Here is a 12,074-nt window from a genome sequence, read left to right on the forward strand (position 1 = left end):
ATTTTATTATTTAAGAGTAAATTGGATAGGTATATGGATAGGAGGGGATTGGAGGGTTATGGTCTGAGTGCAGGTAGATGAGACTAGGTCAGGGAGAATGGTCGGCGTGGACTGGTAGGGCCGGACAGGCCTGTTTCCATGCTGTAGTTGTTATATGTTATATATGTTATAATGCCTCTCCAGCGTGTTTAAATGACTACCGACCGGTGGCCCTCACCTCGGTTGTCATGAAATGCTTTGAGAGGCTAGTCAAGAAGCACATCTGCGCCCTCCTTCCTCGCAACATGGACCCACTACAGTTCGCATACCGACCGAACAGGTCCACGGATGATGCGGTCTCCCAGGTTCTACACACCGCTCTCTCTCATCTGGACAGCCAGGGGGGCTATGTGAGGATGCTGTTCATTGACTTTAGTTCAGCATTCAACACAATAGTCCCCAGCAGACTGGTTGAGAAGCTGCTGGAACTGGGGCTTAGCACCCCTCTGTGTGCCTAGGTCCTGGACTTTCTCACTGCCAGGCCCCAAGTGGTCAGGATGGGGGAACACACATCTAGCTCCCTCACCCTGAACATAGGATCCCCCCAGGGCTGCGTCCTTAGCAACCCTACTGTACTCCCTGTACACACATGACTGTGGGGCCAGGTTCAGCTCAAACTCCATCATCAAGTTTGCTGATGACACTGTGGTGGTGGGCCGGATCTCCATCAACGATGAGAAGGCCTACCGGGAGGAGGTGGCTGATCTGGCACTCTGGTGTCAGGACAATAGCCTCCTCTTGAATGTCACTAAAACAAAGGAGCTGATTGTGGACTTCAGAAGGGCTAAACATCCAAGGACGTACACGCCACTCGAGATAAATGGGTCTATTGTGGATAGGGTGAGCAGTTTCAAATACTTGGGAGTCCGCATCGCAGAGGATCTGACATGGGCAACGCACATTGCCGCACTGGTGGGTAAGGCTAAGCAGCGCCTTTACCACCTTAGACAACTGAGGAAATTCAGAGTGTCGCTGAGGATCCTTCATTGCTTCTACTCTGGGGCTGTAGAGAGCATCCTGTCCGGCAACATTACAGTCTGGTTTGGGAACAGCTCTGCCCAGGACAGGATGGCCCTGCAGAGAGTAGTGCGTTCGGCAGAATGCACCATGGGAACTACACTCGTCCCCCTGCAGGACCTATACATCAGGAGGTGCAGATCCAGAGCAAGCAAGATCATGAGGGACCCCTGCCACCCCAGTAACGGACTGTTCCAGATGCTACGATCAGGCAAACGCCTCCGCTGTCACGCTGTGAAAACGGAGAGGATGAGACGGAGCTTCTTCCCACAGGCCATCAGGACTGTCAACTTTTATAACCCCAGAGACTAAATTTTTGTCGACACTTTTTGTGCTATGTTTAGTAACTTATTAACTTTATTTATATGCTGTAACTGTAATTCTTTTTGTGCACAACCCGCAGGCATTGCCACTTTCATTTCACTGCACATCGAGTATGTGTATGTGACAAATAAATTTGACTTGACTTGACTTGACTTGGATGCTTAATTTCAGATGGCATGTGAGAAGCAATTTTGCAATGTTTGAATAATTGTAGTTGCATCCATTCTCTCAACTCAGTCTCACGCACACTAAAGTATAATTGGGTGATGGCAGATTTAGGAAATAGCAACTAGAGTTATAGAGTCACAGAGTGATACAGTGTGGAAACAGGCCCTTCAGCCCAACTTGCCCACACCGGCCAACATGTCCCAGCTACACTAGTGCTTGCACTTGGACCATATCCCTCCAAATCTGTCCCATCCATGTATCTGTCTAACTGTTTCTTAAACGTTGGGATAGTCCCAATCTCAACTACTTCCTCTGGCAGCTTGTTTCATACACCTACCACCCTTTGTGTGAAAAAGTTACCCCTCGGATTCCTATTAAATCTTTTCCCCTTCACCTTGAACCTATGTCCTCTGGTCCTCGATTCCCCTTCTCTGGGTAAAAGACTATAAGGTCACCCCTCATCCTCCTGCACTCCATGGAATAGAGACCCAGCCTACTCAACCTCTCCCTGTAGCTCAGACCATCCAGTCCTGGCAACATCCTCATAAATCTTCTCTGAACCCTTTCAAGCTTGACACTATCTTTCTTATAACATGGTGCCAAGAACTGAACACACTATTCTAAATGCGGTCTCACCAACATCTTATGCAACTGCAATATGACTTCCCATAACTCTCCCTATCCTTCTCTCTCCCTCTCATTCCAGCTTGGTCTCTGGGGGTTCAGGCAGTAGTCTGACCCCCAATAACTGTGGCCATCTGTAGCCCGCTTCAAACCTTGCATTTTTTACATTGGGTGGAGAATTCCAACATTAATAGTTTAGAGTTCAGAGATACAGCATGGGAACAGGCCCTTCAGCCCACCATAGTTCCATGTTATCCCACTTACACATCCTACACACTAGGAGCAATTTTCAGAGGCCAATTAACCTACAAACCTGCACATGTTTGGAGAGTGGGAGGAAACCGGAGCACCCAGGGGAAACCCACACGGTCACACTGTGATGCAGCAGCTCCACCACTGTGTCACTCACCGTCCCATGGGCACTGTGAGCAATTAAGGCTTGTTCCCTGTCTGAAGAAAGGTCTCAACCCGAAACATCACCCATTCCTTCTCTGCAGAGATGCTGCCTGACCCACTGAGCAATTCCAGCATTTTGTGTCTATCTTCGATGTAAACCACCATCTGGAGTTCCTTCCTGCATACTCCTTATCCAAATGGAGTCCAACACACTCCCTGTCCCAATACTGCTCGGAATTTACTTTCTGTTCCTCGCTGTTCCAATGTTTTCCTCAATCTTCAATTTCCATTTCTATCATCTGGTAATGGAACAAGCTGCCAGAGGAGGTATTTGAGGCAGGGACAATCCCAACATTTAAGAAACAGTTAGGCAGGAGAGATTTGGAGGGATATGGACCAAACATGGGCAGGCGATGTAGGCAAGTTGTGTATTGTACTAGTGTAGCTGGGACATGTTGGCCGATGTGGGCAAGTTAAGCTGAATGTGGGCAAGTTAAGTTTCCACGCTGTATCATTCTATGGTCTTGAAATGGAGTTGGTATCTTGATATTAAAAATTAATCTAATAAAAAAACGTATATTTTATGAAACACAAGCTTTAAAGATATTTAAAGTGACATAAATATCTCTTTAGAATTAGAGAATCTTGTATATAGATTCTAAGTTTGTATATGTAGGATATTCGAGCACTATTGCTCCTGTCAGGAGCAGGACTCCTGGAGCAAGGGCAAGGATTGTCTGCCACTTTGTGCTTTTAGTTTAGTTTAGAGATACTGCACGGAAACAGGCCCTTTAGTCCACCGAATCTGTGCCGACCAGTGATCCCCACATCTCACAGTATCCTACACACGGGGAACAATTTTTACTGCAGTTAACCTACAAAGCTGTACGTCTTTGGAGTGTGGGAGGAAACCGGAGCATCTGGAGAAAACGCACGCAGTCTCAAGGAGAACGTACAAACTCCATACCGACAGCACCCGGAGTTAGGATTAAACCCTGGTCTCTGGTGGTGTGAGGCTGCAACTCTACTGCTGCGCCACCGTGCTGCCCCTCAGGATTGTGTGCTTTGCTGCAGGACTTCACGTGGAATTGAAGGAAACACTGCTTAGAGCTTTGGAAGAGAGTTGGGAAAGCGCCCATACACAGCTGCAAATGTGTGCACACACATCTGGAAATCCCAAATGTGCCGGCACCTCTGGGGAAAATGCGACAGTTGTCCGTAGATCTACAAGATGCTGCACATTACTTTACAATATCGTTTGTAAACCAGGATGGCTCGGCTATTAAGCAAAACCGAGAGAATGTCATGCTGTTAATATCTATATACTAAAACTCTCGTTTGTTTGTTCCTGAACTATAGCCAAAATGGTACACGATACTGCGACAACTTTAGGCCCACCTTATTTACCATCATCCCCTTGTTGCTAATGGAAGAAGTTTCATTGAAATCGGTGTTATATTTTTAGTTGTTCATATTTTAAAGTTTAAATCTATCTATTAGGGAGAGAGGGGGAGGGAGGGAGGAAGGGAGGGAGGGAGGGAGGGTGAAGGGAGAGAGGGGGGAGGCAGGAAGGGGGAAGTGGGGGAGGGGGGAAGTGGGGGAGGAGAGGGTGCTGCACCAATGCAGGAGGTTTGGGCCCAACGGGTCCACTTGGTCTAGTACTGATTAAATGCAGCTCAATCAGGTCATTTGTTAGTCAAGTAAAAGTTCTTCAGCCAATTGCATTAAGGAGCCTGTAATCATTTGTAGGCCTTGTGTGATACAGTTAATGATTATGCTTTTGGATCTGTAACTTTGCTGCCTGACCCACTGAGTTACTCCAGCATTTTGTGTTTTTCGCAAGACTCCAGGATCTGCAATTCCTTGTGTCTCCATCTACTGATTCAAAGTGCCTGCATGATAGCAGAGTGGCTGAGGGGAGGTGCCCCTGAGGCAGGGTGACAGCACATTGAACACACATCCCCTGATTGCTTCCTCCTATCCCAACCTTTCTGCTGTCCAAACATGAGCGCTCGCACTTCCACACATGAACACAGTTTGGACATTTGCCTTTCCAGGAGCAGTGGTAGAGATGACCTCAGCTAGAGACAGGCTTCAAGCACGGAGCACTCCACTTGCTCACAGTGCCACACGTATACTCCAAAGGCACAAGGGAGCTTGCTCAGGACTGCAGGGCCAGCCAGGACTATTGGATAGACACAAAAAAGCTGGAGTAACTCAGCGGGACAGGCAGCATTTTTAGTTTAGTTTAGTTTAGAGATACTGTAAAGAAGCAGGTCTTCGGCCCACTGAGTCCACGCTAACCAGCGATCCCTGCACGCAAACACTATCCTACACACTAGGGACAATTTACAATTATACCAAGCCAATTAACCTACAAAACTCTACATCTTTGGAGTGTGGGAGGAAACCTGAGTTTCCTGGAGAAAACCCACGCAGGTCACGGGGAGAACAAACAAACCGGAGACAACAGCCGTAGTCAAGATCAAACCTGGATCTCTGGCATTGTAAGGCAGCAACTCTACCACTGTGCCACCATGGCCATCTCTCTGGAGAAAAGGAGTAGGTGACGTTTCGGGTCGAGACCCTTCTTCAAACTGGCTGCTCACAGTTGTGGGGTTGAACTAGGATGAGGGTCTTAACCACCTCTCCACCCAAATCTGGCATCTAGAGTCATCTGTTCCACAAGGACAGATAGAACTTTGATAGAACAGAGAAGAGCAAAGGAACAAGCCCTTCAGCAGACAATGTGTGCACTGATCAAGCTTGGTGTGGGCTATGCCAAAGACCACTTTGCAATGGGCTGTGATTCAATTATTGAATGATACTGTATTGTGACATGTACCTAGATACAGTGGAATGCTTTGTTTTGCAGACACACTGGAAAAATCATGCAGCAGACCTCACCTGGACCACGTTTCACAAAGTTACAAAAGTTCACAGCGATGGCAAGATCTGTGATCTTGGCTGACGGGTGGGAAGGAGGCCGCGTACTGTGTTATTGGGGTGGGTTCTTTCAGATCAGATATTGAATGGACTTGCTGTCTGCTTGTTCCAGCATTTCCCATTGGTGTTGAAAGTGACTCAGTGGTACTTAAACAGCGGTGAGCAGATACCTTGGTCTCGGGACTCTCTCTTCAATATCAGAAAGGGTGGGACTTGCAGATCATTTTGCCCAATTTCAGCAAGTGCTGGCTGGCACTCAGGTTCTGAGTTAAGTAGCTGCATCCAGCCAGATGACAAGCGTCATAAGGTCATAAATGATAGGAGCAGAATTAGGCCATTCGGCCCATCAAGTCTGCTCTGCCATTCGACCATGGCTGATCTATCTCTCCCTCCTAACCCCATTCTCCTGCCTTCTCCCCATAACCTTTAATACCCAGGGTGTGTAAGGAGGAACTGCAGATACGGGTTTAAACTGAAGACAGACACAAAAAGCTGGAGTAACTCAGCGGATCAAACCGCATCTCTGGAGAAAAGGAATGTGGCCTTTTGGGTCGAGACCCTTATGTAGGAGTGGCAGTGATGTGCACATTGGTAGGTTAATTGGCCATTATAAATTGCCGTTAGTGCATAAGGGAGTGGTGGGATCTGTGGGGAGTTGGGGAAATATGAGGGGAATGGATCACAGGGAATAGAAGTAGTCAGGGATGGGATGAACCACATGGACTCGATGGGCCAAAACATCTTCCTGCTGTTGTTGGGGACTGTGAAGGGATCTCTCTGAAGCACATCATTGCCGTTCTATGAGGTGGAAACCCAGTAATCCCCTCTCGCAGGCCCACAACCACCTGAGTGGTAATGATGAATCTCTGCCATCTTTGTTATGTGGCCATGCTTTATCGTCAGGTGGAGCGTATTCTGTTGCTGTGAGGATTGAGTACTCTGGTGTGAGAAGCACAAATATCAGCTTAGACACTCAGACACCAAAGCCAAAGGAAGCTTTCACGGGGACACCAGCAGAAAGCTGATCAGTGTCAGAGGAGGGAGAGCAAGATTAAAACAGAACGTTGGATTCGTCAGTCTTTGGAGGTGATGAATCAGAGTCTCTTGTTGTCAGGCGATCAAACAAGCCATGAATCTATTTACTGTTCTCCAAAGGAGAAATGCAAATTACAACCATAACAAACGTGTGAACAATTCCCCATAAAGTAAAGCCTTTTAGAAATGTATTCATTCACAGGATGTCGCATCAATGGCAAGATTGGAAATTATCGTCCATCTGGACTTGTCACCCACTTAGACGAGCTCACTGCAATAATTTTGGAAGGCATTTAACATACAACTACAGCGGTGGGAATGGAATTTTTACTGGAGTAAAAATCAGACAATGGAAGCAGATACAGTGTGCTTGTATAGGAAGGAACTGCAGATGCTGGTTTACACTGAGACATGAAATGCTGGAGTATCTCAGCGGGATAGGCAGCATCTCTGGATAGAAGGAATGGGTGACATTTCGGGACTGAAGAAGGGTCTCAACCTGAAACAGCCATTCCTTCCATCCAGAGATGCTGCCTGACCCATTGAGTTACTCCTGCTTTTTGTGTCTAAGCAGATCAATATACTAGATGAGATTTTTAACAATAATCCAATCATTGTTAATGATATATTCCACTTTTATTTAATTTAGAATTAAAGTCACAAGGCCCACCTTGTCTATGCAGACTAAGGTGTCTTCCTGAGTGAGTCCAATTTGCCTGCATTTGGCCCATATCCCCCGAAACCATTCTTATCCATGTACTGTACCTGTCCAAATGTCTTCTAAATGTTGTAATTTTACCAGCACCTACCACTTCCTCTGGCAACACATTCGATATATCCACCATTCTCTGTAAAATGTCTGCCTATCAGGCCCCCTTTAAATCTTTCTCCTCTCAAATTAATAGAAACATAGAAAATAGATGCAGGAGGAGGCCATTTGGCCCTTCGAGCCAGCACCACCATTCATTGTGATCACGGCTGATCGTCCACAATCAATAACCCGTGCCTGCCTTCTCCCCATATCCCTTGATTCCACTAGCCCCATGAGCTCTATTTAACTCTCTCTTAAATCCATCCAGTGATTTGGCCTCCACTGCCCTCTATGGCAGAGAATTCCACAAATTCACAACTCTCTGGGTGAAAAAGCTTTCTCACCTCAGTTTCAAATGGCCTCCCCTTTATTCTTAGACTGTGGCCGCTGGTTCTGGACTTCCCCAACATTGGGAACATTTTTCTTGCATCTAGCTTGTCCAGTCCTTTTATAATTTTATATGTTTCTATAAGATTTCCTCTCATCCTTCTAAACTCCAGTGAACCCAAGCCTAGTCTTTTTAATCTTTTCACAACCTATGCCCACTGGTTATAGACACCCTGACCCTGAGAACAAAACAGTGACAACCCCCCTCATGATTTTATAAACCTCGACAAGACCATCAGATGGATCAAGGATAGTTCCCCTGGTTCTCACCTTTCACCCCACCAGCCCCCACACCCAACACATCATTCTCCAACATTTCCACCATCTCCAACGTGATCCCACCACCAATCAAACCTTCCCACCCCCATCCCTTTCCACCTTCCCCAGAGACTGTTACCTCCATAACCTTGGTTCACTCATCCCTTCCCACCCAAACCACCACTTCCCCAGCTACCTTCCCTGCAACCATAGGAGATGCAACACCTGTCCTATACCTCCTCCCTCACCTTCATCCAGGGACACTGATAGTCCTTGCAGGTGAGACAGAGGTTCACGTGCACCTCATTGAACCTCATCTACTGCATCCGGTGTTCTTGATGTGTCCTCCTATTAATCGGCAACATCAACCGCAGACGACCATTGTTTCACTGAACATGCGCTCAGTCCGCCTAGAATCTCCAGGTTGCTGACCCCTTTAGCTCTCCTTTCCATTCCCATAATGATCTTCTGTGATGGGCTTCCTCCATTGCCAGAGTGAGGCCACACACACTGGAGGGAACAACACCTCAGGTTGCTTAGAGCCCAACGGTATGAACATTCAATTCTTCAATTTTAGGTAACTACTCCCCCATTTCTCAACCCCGCCCTCTCTCCGCTGTTCCTCAACTGGACGTGGCTATTTCTCCCTTCTCCCTCTCCTTCTAGCTACACTCCTTCCTCTAGCTTCACAATGTGCAACTCTTCAATCCTTTTGTCTCACACCTTGTCTTTTCAACTCTGGCCTTTGTCCAACCATCTGCCTATCAAAACCCCCCTCACCTGTATCCACCTATTACCTGCCAGGCTTTGCCCTGTCCCTCCTCCCCTGCTGCTTTCTGCTCCCCCCCCCCCCCCACCACCACCACCACAATTAGTCTGAAGGACGTCTGACCTAAATCATCATCTCTCCATGTTCTCCTGAGATGCTGCGTTACTCCAGTACTTTGTGCCTTTTGTTCAACACAATCAAAGACTTGTCCAACCCCAGTCATTTCCTCTTTTCTCCACTCCCTTTGGGCAGAAGGTACAGAAGCTTGAAAGCACACCACCAGATTCAGGAACTGTTTCTTCCCCTTTTTTCTCAGGCTTCTGAACAGTTCTTTCATAGGTTAAGGTCCTGTCCAATGCTCCTTAACCCCACTGTGGACATTGGACTTTTATCTCTGGATTGATCACATGACAATGCTGGCAAATGTACTCTGCACTCTACCTATTGTGCTTGAATTTGGCTTGATTGTATTTATGTGTAGTATTATTTGCTTTGTTGGATTGCATGCAAAACAAAGCTCTTCACTGTACCTCGATATACGTGCGGCCACGGTGGTGCAACGATAAAGTTGCTGTTTTACAGTGCTTGCAGCGCCGGAGACCCAGGTTCGATCCCGACTATGGAGTCGATATGGTTTGTACGTTCTCCCCAAGACTGCGTGGGTTTTCTCTGAGATCTTTGATTTCCTCCCACACTCCAAAGATATGCAGGTTTGTAGGTTAATTGGCTTGGTGTATGTTAAAAAATTTGTCCCTCATGTGCATAGGATAGTGTTAGTGTGCGGGGATTGCTGGTCAGTGCAGGCTCGGTTACCAGAAGTGCCTGTTTTCGCGCCTTGCCTCTAAAACTAAACTAAACGTAACAATAATAAACCTAAACCTAAACTTACATTTCAAGTTCTGTGCAACCAAACAAGGCCCGGAGAAGCCTTTGTGTACTGGTAGACAACAGCAGGAAGCTGTTAATGTCGGAGTGTAGAGAGCAAGATAAATAAAATGGTGAATGTTTCAGTCTTCAAAGGTGATGAATCGGAGTGTATGTGATACTCAGCGGATTAGAAAAGATAAACGTGAGCATTCTTTCAAGACAGGATGACGTGCATGTACTGTAAATAGGTGAGAGGAGAGCTGGGAACTGATGTCAGACAGCACTTAGGTCTTGAAGAACGATTAATACCTAGAAGGTCGATGGGCATGAGAGGGTGAGCTGAATGGAGATAAAGCTTACTTCACCTCTCCTTATCATCACTTTAAATAAGATTTAATCAACAGCAGCCCCTGATAATCAGAAGGAATGTGAGAACTCGGCCCTAAATTCAACTGCAGGCCATGTATTCACCAGGCTAGAAACCCACCCACTGCTCCAAACATGAGTTCCACCAATATCCTCCAGCAGCCATTAATTCAGAATATCTCTAAATTCAGAATCTACATATTATTAAAACTCTGTTTCCGTGTGTTTCCGTGTGTTTGTGTGTATGTGTGTATGTCCGTATGTGTGTATGTGGGCAGCTTCACTTTTGACGCTCGCGTAGCCAAAACGATACACAATAGCGCTACAATTTTTGCACCACCATATTCACCATTATCCTGGCCATATATTACAATTACTTTCATTCAACTTGAAGCTACATTTTTAAAGCTAGAGAGATTTAAAGTTTATAATTTTCATTTCTAACCCATTTCTTGAAGGGCTTCAGCGTGTCACGTCACAATGGCACCCGTGCGCCAATGAGAGATCAGCTCGCGCTCCCCGCCGGTGTTCATCGTGTGACGTCACAATGCAATGCGACCCGCACGTCTTCAACAGATCAGCTCGCTCTCGCCCCCGCCCCCCCCCGGACCTTTCACTGATGCGCTCCCCTCCCCCCCCCCCCCACCACCGGACCTTTCACTGATGCGCTCCCCCCCGCCCCACGGGACCTTTCACTGATCCCCCCCCCCCGCCGGGACCTTTCACTAATGCGCTCCCCCGCGCCCCCCCCCCCCCCCGGACCTTTCACTAATGCGCTTCCCCCCCCAGACCTTTCACTAATGCGCTCCCCCCCCCGGACCTTTCACTAATGCACTCCCCCGCCCCCCCCCGGAACACAGCCGCCCGTCCCGGCCACCGGGAGATCAGTTTGGCCAATGCGGACCGAGCGCAGGTGTTGAGCGAAGCGATCGCCGGGTCCCAAACAGTCTTTCCAGGTGAGACCAAGGTTCACCTGCACCTCCTCCAACCTCATCTATTGCATCCGCTGCACTAGATGTCAACTTATTTACATCGGCGAAACCAAGCGCAGGCTCAGTGATCGCTTCGCTCAACACCTGCGCTCGGTCCGCATTGACCAAACTGATCTCCCGGTGGCCGAGCACTTCAACTCCCCCTCCCATTCCCAGTCTGACCTTTCTGTCATGGGCCTCCTCCAGTGCCATAGCGAGGCCCACCAGAAATTGGAGGAACAGCACCTCATATTTCGCCTGGGCAGCTTGCAGCCCAGTGGTATGAACATCGACTTCTCCAACTTTAGATAGTTCCTCTGTCCCTCTCTTCCCCTCCTCCTTCCCAGATCTCCCTCTATCTTCCTGTCTCCACCTATATCCTTCCTTTCTCCCGCCCCCCTGACATCAGTCTGAAGAAGGGTCTCGACCTGAAACGTCACCCATTCCTTCTCTCCCGAGATGCTGCCTGACCTGCTGAGTTACTCCAGCATTTTGTGGACTTATCCTTTTACTGCTATCCAAATGCACCATTATTACCTCTTTAATAATTGACTCCAGCATCTTCCCCACCACCGATGTCAGGCTAACTGGGGGTCTGTAATTCCCCGTTTTCTCTCTCACTCCTTTCTTGAAAAGTGGGATACCATTAGCTATCCTCCAATCCACAGGGACTGATCCTGAATCTATTGAACATAGAAAAATGATCGCCAATGCGTCCACTATTTCTAGAGCCACCTCCTTAAGGACCCTGGGATGCAGACCATCAGGCCCAGGGGATTTATCATCCTTCAGTCCCATTAGTCTACCCAATACAATTTCTCGCCTAATGAAAATTTCTTTCAGTTCCTCTACCTTCCTAGATGCTCTGTCCTCTAGTACATCTGGGAGATTGTTTGTGTCTTCCTTAGCGAAGACAGATCTAAAGTACCTGTTCAACTCTTCTGCCATTTCCTTGTTAACATAATAATTTCACCCATGTCTGCCTTCAAGGAGCCCACATTTGACTTTGCTACTCTTTTTCTCTTAACATATTCAAAGAAGCTTTTACTGTTCTTCTTTATATTCTTGGCCAGCTTCCCCTCGTACTTCATCTTTT

General features: G+C 47.4%; 1 protein-coding gene and 1 long non-coding RNA gene across 2 annotated transcripts in view; one reads left to right on the top strand and one right to left on the bottom strand.

Moving 5' to 3' along the window:
- agbl1 (AGBL carboxypeptidase 1) overlaps nt 1-12,074 on the bottom strand; it is a 312,383-nt gene that overhangs the window by 24,616 nt on the left and 275,693 nt on the right. The window lies entirely within an intron of this gene.
- LOC144608892 (uncharacterized) overlaps nt 1-12,074 on the top strand; it is a 63,447-nt gene that overhangs the window by 6,136 nt on the left and 45,237 nt on the right. The window contains exon 2 of the long non-coding RNA XR_013549251.1: nt 5,444-5,574. This is a non-coding gene — a long non-coding RNA (uncharacterized LOC144608892). The remainder of the gene's footprint in view (nt 1-5,443; nt 5,575-12,074) is intronic.

Source organism: Rhinoraja longicauda, chromosome 33, assembly GCF_053455715.1.
Source record: "Rhinoraja longicauda isolate Sanriku21f chromosome 33, sRhiLon1.1, whole genome shotgun sequence".
NCBI lineage: Eukaryota > Metazoa > Chordata > Chondrichthyes > Rajiformes > Arhynchobatidae > Rhinoraja > Rhinoraja longicauda.